This window comes from Nicotiana sylvestris, chromosome 6 (assembly GCF_000393655.2).
Source record: "Nicotiana sylvestris chromosome 6, ASM39365v2, whole genome shotgun sequence".
NCBI classification, from domain to species: Eukaryota; Viridiplantae; Streptophyta; class Magnoliopsida; order Solanales; family Solanaceae; genus Nicotiana; species Nicotiana sylvestris.
The window spans coordinates 18748778-18756018 of record NC_091062.1 but is presented as its reverse complement, the minus strand read 5'-3'; positions in this window follow the sequence as shown (position 1 = coordinate 18756018).

Genomic DNA, 7241 nt, shown 5'->3' with positions numbered 1-7241 from the left:
CCTTGGCTTTGCCAAATTTGCCCCGACTTGAGTGGAGAGGGACCCCAGGTCATGCCACCCGCAGTGTTATTTCGTATGTCAAGGCTCGACGTATGGTCGAGAAGGGGTGTCTAGCATATCTGGCGTATGTTCGCGACTCCAGCACAGAGGTTCCATCTATTGACTCTGTTCCTATTGTTCGGGAGTTCCCCGAGGTTTTCCCTTCAGACCTACCGGGTATGCCGCCCGACAGGGATATTGATTTCTGTATTGATCTGGCTCTGGGCACTCAACCTATTTCCATTCCGCTGTATCGCATGGCCCCGACAGAGTTGAAAGAGTTGAAGGAGCAGCTTTAGGACTTGCTTGATAAGGGTTTCACTAGACCCAGTGTATCGCCTTGGGGCGCACCAGTGTTATTTGTAAAGAAAAAGGATGGGTCGATGAGGATGTGCATTGACTACTGGCAGTTGAACAAGGTGACGATAAAGAACAAGTATCCACTGCCGAGGATTGACGATTTATCCGACCAGCTTCAGGGTGCTAGGGTGTTCTCGAAGATAGATTTGAGGTCTGGTTATCATCAGTTGAGGATTAGGGCGTCTAATGTCCCTAAGACAACATTTTGCACTCGGTAGGGGCATTATGAGTTTTTGGTCATGTCATTTGGGTTGACCAATGCCTCGGCAGCATTTATGGAGTTGATGAACCGAGTGTTCAGGCCCTATCTATATTTGTTCGTGATTGTATTCATTAACGACATTTTGATATACTCCCGCAGTCAGGAGGAGCATAAGCAGCACCTCAGAGTGGTTCTTCAGACTCTGAAGGATAGTCAGTTGTATGCCAAGTTCTCAAAGTGCGAGTTTTGGTTGAGTTCAGTTGCATTCATGGGTCATGTCGTATCAGCAGAGGGCATTCAGGTGGACCCGAAGAAGATAGAGGCAGTCAAAAACTGGCCTCGACCAGCTTCAGCTACAGAGATCCGGAGCTTCTTGGGGTTAGCTGGTTACTACCGATGTTTCGTGGAGGGGTTTTCATCCATTGCATCCCCGATGACTAGATTGACCCAGAAGGGTGCCCAGTTCAGGTGGTCAGATGAGTGCGAGGCGAGCTTCCAGAAGCTCAAGACAGCTCTGACTACGGCACCAGTATTGGTTTTGCCCACGGGATCAGGGCCTTACACTATTTATTGTGATGCTTCCTGTATCAGGCTTGGCGCAGTGTTGATGCAGAATGGCAGGGTCATAGCATATGCTTCGAGGAAGTTGAAGATCCACGAGAAGAATTATCCAGTTCATGACCTAGAGTTGACAGCCATTGTTCATGCCTTGAAGATCTGGAGGCATTATTTATATGGTGTGACGTATGAGGTGTACACAGATCACAAGAGCCTTCAGTACTTGTTCAAACAGAAGGAGTTGAATTTGAGGCAGAGGAGGTGGTTGGAGTTGTTGAAAGACTATGATGTTTCTATCTTATACCACCCAGGGAAGGCTAATGTGGTGGCCGATGCATTGAGTAGGAAGTCCGCCAGCATGGTTAGCCTTGCCTATATTCCGGTCAGCCAGAGACCGCTTGCCTTGGATGTTCAGGCCTTGGCCAATCGATTTGTGAGATTGGATATTTCTGAGCCTAGCAGGGTGTTAGCTTGCACGGTTGCTCGTTCGTCGTTGATGGAGCGTATTCGGGAGCGGCAGTTCGATGATCCCCATTTGTGTGTCCTGAGAGACACGGTACAACGAGGAGGTGCCAGGAAAATGACCTTGGGAGATGATGGTGTATTGAGATTGCAGGGGCGAGTTTGTGTGCCTAATGTTGATGGTATTCGGGAGTCGATCTTAGCGGAGGTCCACAGTTCTCGGTATTCTATTCACTCGGGCACCGCGAAGATGTATCAGGATTTGAGGCAGCATTATTGGTGGCACAGAATGAAGAAAGACATTGTTGCATATGTGGCTCGTTGTCTGAATTTCCAGCAGGTTAAGTACAAGCATCAGAGGCCCGGTGGTTTATTTCAGAGGATTGAGCTTCCCGAGTGGAAGTGGGAGAGAATTACCATGGATTTTGTTACTGGACTTCCGATGACTCGGAAGAAGTTTGATGCTATATGGGTTATCGTTGATAGGCTGACTAAGTCAGTGCATTTTATTCCAGTTGCCACCACCTATTCGACCGAGAGATATGCTGAGATTTATATCAGAGAGATCGTTCGCCTTCATTGGGTGCCTATATCTATTATTAAGGACCAGGGTCCGCAATTTACCTCGTATTTCTGGAGAGCGGTACAGCAGGAGTTGGGCACCCAGGTTCAGTTGAGTACAACATTTCATCCCCAGACGGACGGTCAGTCCGAGAGGACTATTCAGATTCTTGAGGATATGCTCCGAGCTTGCGTTATTGAATTTGGAGGCTCATGGGACTAGTTCTTGCCTTTAGCAAAGTTTGCCTACAACAACAACTACCAGTCCAGCATTCAGATGGCTCCGTATGAGGCGTTGTATGGTAGGCGGTGTCGGTCCCCAGTCGGATGGTTTGAGCCGGGAGATGCACGGTTATTGGGTACAGATTTAGTACAGGAGGCCTTGGATAAGATCAAGATCATTCAGGATAGACTTCGGTCAGATCAGTCTAGGCAGAAGAGTTATGCAGATCGCAAGGTTAGGGATGTTGCTTTCATGGTTGGTGAGCGAGTATTGCTCCATGTATCGCCTATGAAGGGCGTGATGAGATTCAGGAAGAAGGGCAAGCTTAGCCCTAGGTTTATTAGCCCATTTGATATTCTCGATCGCGTGGGGAAGGTGGCTTATAGACTTACCTTGTCGCCTAGCTTGTCAGCCGTGCATCTGGTTTTTCATGTATCCATGCTTCGGAGGTATCACGACGATCCCTTCCACGTGTTAGATTTCAGCACTGTCCAATTGGACAAGGATCTGTCATATGAGGAGGAGCCGGTGGCTATTTTAGACCGACAAGTTCGACAGTTGAGGTCGAAGAGTTTTCCTTCAGTGCGTGTTCAGTGGAGAGGTCAGCCTCCTGAGGCATCGACCTGGGAGTCTGAGTCTGATATGCAGAGCCGTTATCCCCATCTATTTCCCGACTCAGGTACTTCTTTTCTTTTGTCCATTCGAGGACGAACGATTGTTTTAGAGGTGGAGGATGTGACGACCCAAAGGGGTCATCACCGCAATTATTCCTTGTTTCGTGCTTCCGAGGCCTTGAAAACCTCTTATTTTGTCGCCTCAATTTGCGTGCACAATCCGGGCGCGAAGCCGGAAAGTTTTTATGTGGAAATATATGAATTTTGTGTTAAAAACTATGAATTTTGATAATAATATTGATATAGTTGACTTTGGTCAATATTTTAGGTAAACGGACCCGTACCCGTGATGTGACGGTCCCGGAGGGTCCGTAGGAAAATATGGGACTCGGGCGTATTCCCGGAATCGAAATCCGAGGTCCCAGGCCCGAGAAAAGAATTTTTCCGTGAAATTGTTTTCTAAAAATGTTTAAGGGAAATGAAAATAAAATTTGATCAAAAAGTAATGGCATCGGGCTCGTATTTTGGCTCCGAAGCCCGGTACAGGTCATATATGTGGTTTAAGCGCTTCCTGTAAAATTTGGTCGAAATCGGACGTCGTTTGACGTGTTTCGGACTAAAAATGAAAAAATTGGAAGTTATGAACTTTGAAATGAAAATTATGAGTTTTGAGGGTTGATTCTTTGATTTTGATGTTATTTTAGCGATTTGATCGCTCGAGCAAGTTCGTAGGATGATATTGAGATAGTGTGTGTATTTGGTTGGGATCCCCGAGGGCTCGGGAGTGATTTCGGGGGTGGTTCGGAGTGTTTTTGGACTTAGAATGCATCAGAAATTCTGCAATTCTTGCACAGACCCATTGGCCTACGCGAACGAATAGGAGATTCGCGTTCGCGTAGTTTTAGTTGACCCTGACAAATTCTCTTCTATGCGTTCGCACCCAGCTTTCGTGAACGCGATGCCTTGCACTCCCCTCCTTCGCGTTCGCGTGTCTACCATGCGTTCGCATAGAACGACCCAGGCCCCCAGAAAACTTAACCCTCCGCGTTCGCGTTGTAGCATCGCGAACGCGACCTACTGTCGCGAACGCGATGAACGTTTTTCTCCAGTGATTTTAAAAGCCTAAAACAGTGTTCATTACGGGATTATTCCCACTTTTTCACACGAGCTCCTCCCTTAAACCCTCCATAGACGAAATTCAAGCTCTCCTTCCTCCATAACTCTTTGGGTAAGTAATCTTAACATCATTCCCTCATTATTTCTTCATCTAATCACTAAAATCATAGCCTAAAAACATGAAATCAAAGTAGAAATTAGGGCTTTTGAGTAGAGTTAGGTTTTTGGGAATTTTGGGCGATTCAACCTCAATTTGGGGTCAAATCTTTAAACAAATTATATATTTGAACTCGTGGTGTTATGGGTGATTGGAATTTGGTCCAAGCCTCGAGTTTGGACCATGTGGGCCCGGTGTCGGATTTTGGTAATTTTGGAAGAATGTTAGGAAATTCATTTCTAAGCTATGGAATTGTGTCCTTGGGTTATTATTGGTAATATTGAACCTAATTATGCCTAGATATCATTGTTTCGGAGTTGGATTCTAAAGAGAAGGCGACTTTAGAGCATTGATTGCTATTTTCGGACCGAGGTAAGTGTTTGATCTAACTTTGGCTTGAGGGAATAGGATTAGAGTGTTTGATTTCTATTTGCTAAATGATTGAGTACGGTGTATAGGCATGGTGACAAGTATCTATACACCGGTGTCTAGCATGACCGTGAGTCGTAAATGATTTTAATTCGAAAGAGATGATACAACTGTCTTGTTAAATTGATAATTTCCATGTAAAGTGTTGGATAAGAACGAAATGAACTGAAAGAGTTTGTGAAATAATAATTCCCTTGCCGGGACGAGTAAACTGTTACTATTGAATTCTCCCTCGCCGGGATGTATGGGCTGTTAGTTGTACCCTTGCCGGGTTTAACTGTTATATTGTTGTTCTTCCTTAATGGGACCTCCTTTGGAGAGATTATTAGAGTTATTCACTTATAATATGATATCGTGTGGCACGCCGACCACAACTTATATTGATTATTGTTATTGGCCTGAGATGCCGGTGATATTGTGCACAGAGGAAACGGGAGCGAGTGGTATGCCTACCACGTAATATATGAAACGGGATCGTGTGGCGCGCCGTCCACTTATGATATACATTATGGGATCGCGTGGCACGCCGTCCACTGTAAACATATGTATTATGAAACCCGGAGTAGATCTGTTGTTGTTTCTAATGTTCCATTTTTCATCTAGTACTCCTCGATAACATGTCCCCTCCCAGTTTTACTTTGTATTATTTTGTTATTGTTTTTCTCGCACTTGTATGTTATAATTGCACAGGTTATATGTGGTAGGTCCTGTCTAGCCTCGTCACTACCTCGCCGGGGTTAGGCCAGGCACTTACCAGCATATGGGGTCGGTTGTGCTGATGCTACACTCTGTGCATTTATTTTACACAGATCAGGACGCAACTTACGGACCGCAGCAGTAGATTGGGAGCATGCCTTCAGTCCAGAGACTTCTAGGTAGTTTGCTGACGTGCGCAGGCCCTGAGTCTCTTCTATTTCATTTCTGTTTGTTTTCATTGTACCAAAACAGACTTCTTATGTATTTTCTTTCAGACTCCTGTTTGTAGTATTTCATAGTAGTCTGTGAGCATTATGATACTAAATCTTGGGTAAAGGATGATGTTAACTTTTCCGTATTTCTTTCGGTTAATATTAAATTGAGACTTCCACTTTAATTTACTGTTTTTATTATTATCTTGTTGATTAAAAGTTGAAAATGTATGTTTAAGTTGGCTTGCCTAGCTTCGACAGTAGGCGCCATAACGACTCCCGATGGTGGGAAATCCGGGTCGTGACAGGCTGCTAGTTCCAGTCCCTTGCATGTTTCCGATCTGTGTTTTAGCCGGAGTAACTACCGGTGTGCTCTCAATTTCTCGCTCCATCTCAAATGGTACTATGCCTGTAATTGCGTTAATATTTTTCTGTTTTTTCGAGTCCCCAGTTCTAGGGATACCTTTTCCTCCATGATTTTGAGTAGAATTAGTCATCTGATTGCTTTGCCCTCCCCTTCTTGCCTTCGATTTCCTTCCCATTTTCAGCTTTCGCTGAAAGGAAATGTCATTCTAGAGAGAGAAAGTTTTCTTTATAAAAGTACTTCATTCAATCGTATCTATTCCCCTTCCTTATTTATGACAGGTTCGTGCATCTTCCCTTCTTAACGGCTTTTATTCATTCCGCTCATGTTTTTTCTTTTACAGCTATCAAGTCCGGTTCTTTTCTGAATGTAACCCCGAGGGTGTTCCTCCCGTGCCTTTTTCGCATTCTTTAATTCGTCTAATTAAGAACGCTACTTGTCGCGATATTGATGATCCACATACCATGCCCTGTCACCTTGATAATAGTTCATATGTCATACCTTTTTTCTACTAATACAACTAAAAGGTTGTCTTGGAAATGCGATATTCCTATGGGTATGGCCTCTTTCGTCTTGATATAGAATAGGGAAAGAAAATCAATAGACGAGACCAATTGGGACCAAACCTTTCTATCTTCTTCTTTATCTTTTGTTCCCGCCTGCCGAGGACCTATGTTTCAATAACGATGAAGGTTAACTGTAACAAGTTATTGATCTATTTTAAGGTTTATATGCTATTGAAATTATTATATAAAAATATATTTTCTTGTACGTTAAATACTTATCATGATAACGAAAAATTATCATACTCAATTACTGTATAGAAATTAACTCTTATGAATCATGGGCGGAGAACAAGGCATAGTTAATTAGGTCAAGGGTGTGCTTGCCATTTATATCAACAAGAAGAATTAGTCAATTACTTGAAACCACATGTTTCTGAATCTTGTGTTTCTATCAAAGTAAATATTTCAAGTTATTATATTTTTAATCTTTTCTTTTTCAAAATTCTTTTTGGAGTATGGCCCAGTTACGGATGTTCCAGGAAAGGGAGAAATTTAAAAATAGCCAGAAGGTCGTTGAAAAATAGCCAAGTTTCAAATGTCATCGAAATTTAGTCACTTTTTATGTAAAGATAAATTTGAGCGAAAACACTGTTCAAAATTCGGAAAATACGCCCGTAAATTTTACGGGAGTTCCAACATAAGCATGCTTGAACTCCCGCAAATTTTACGGAAGTTCAAGGAT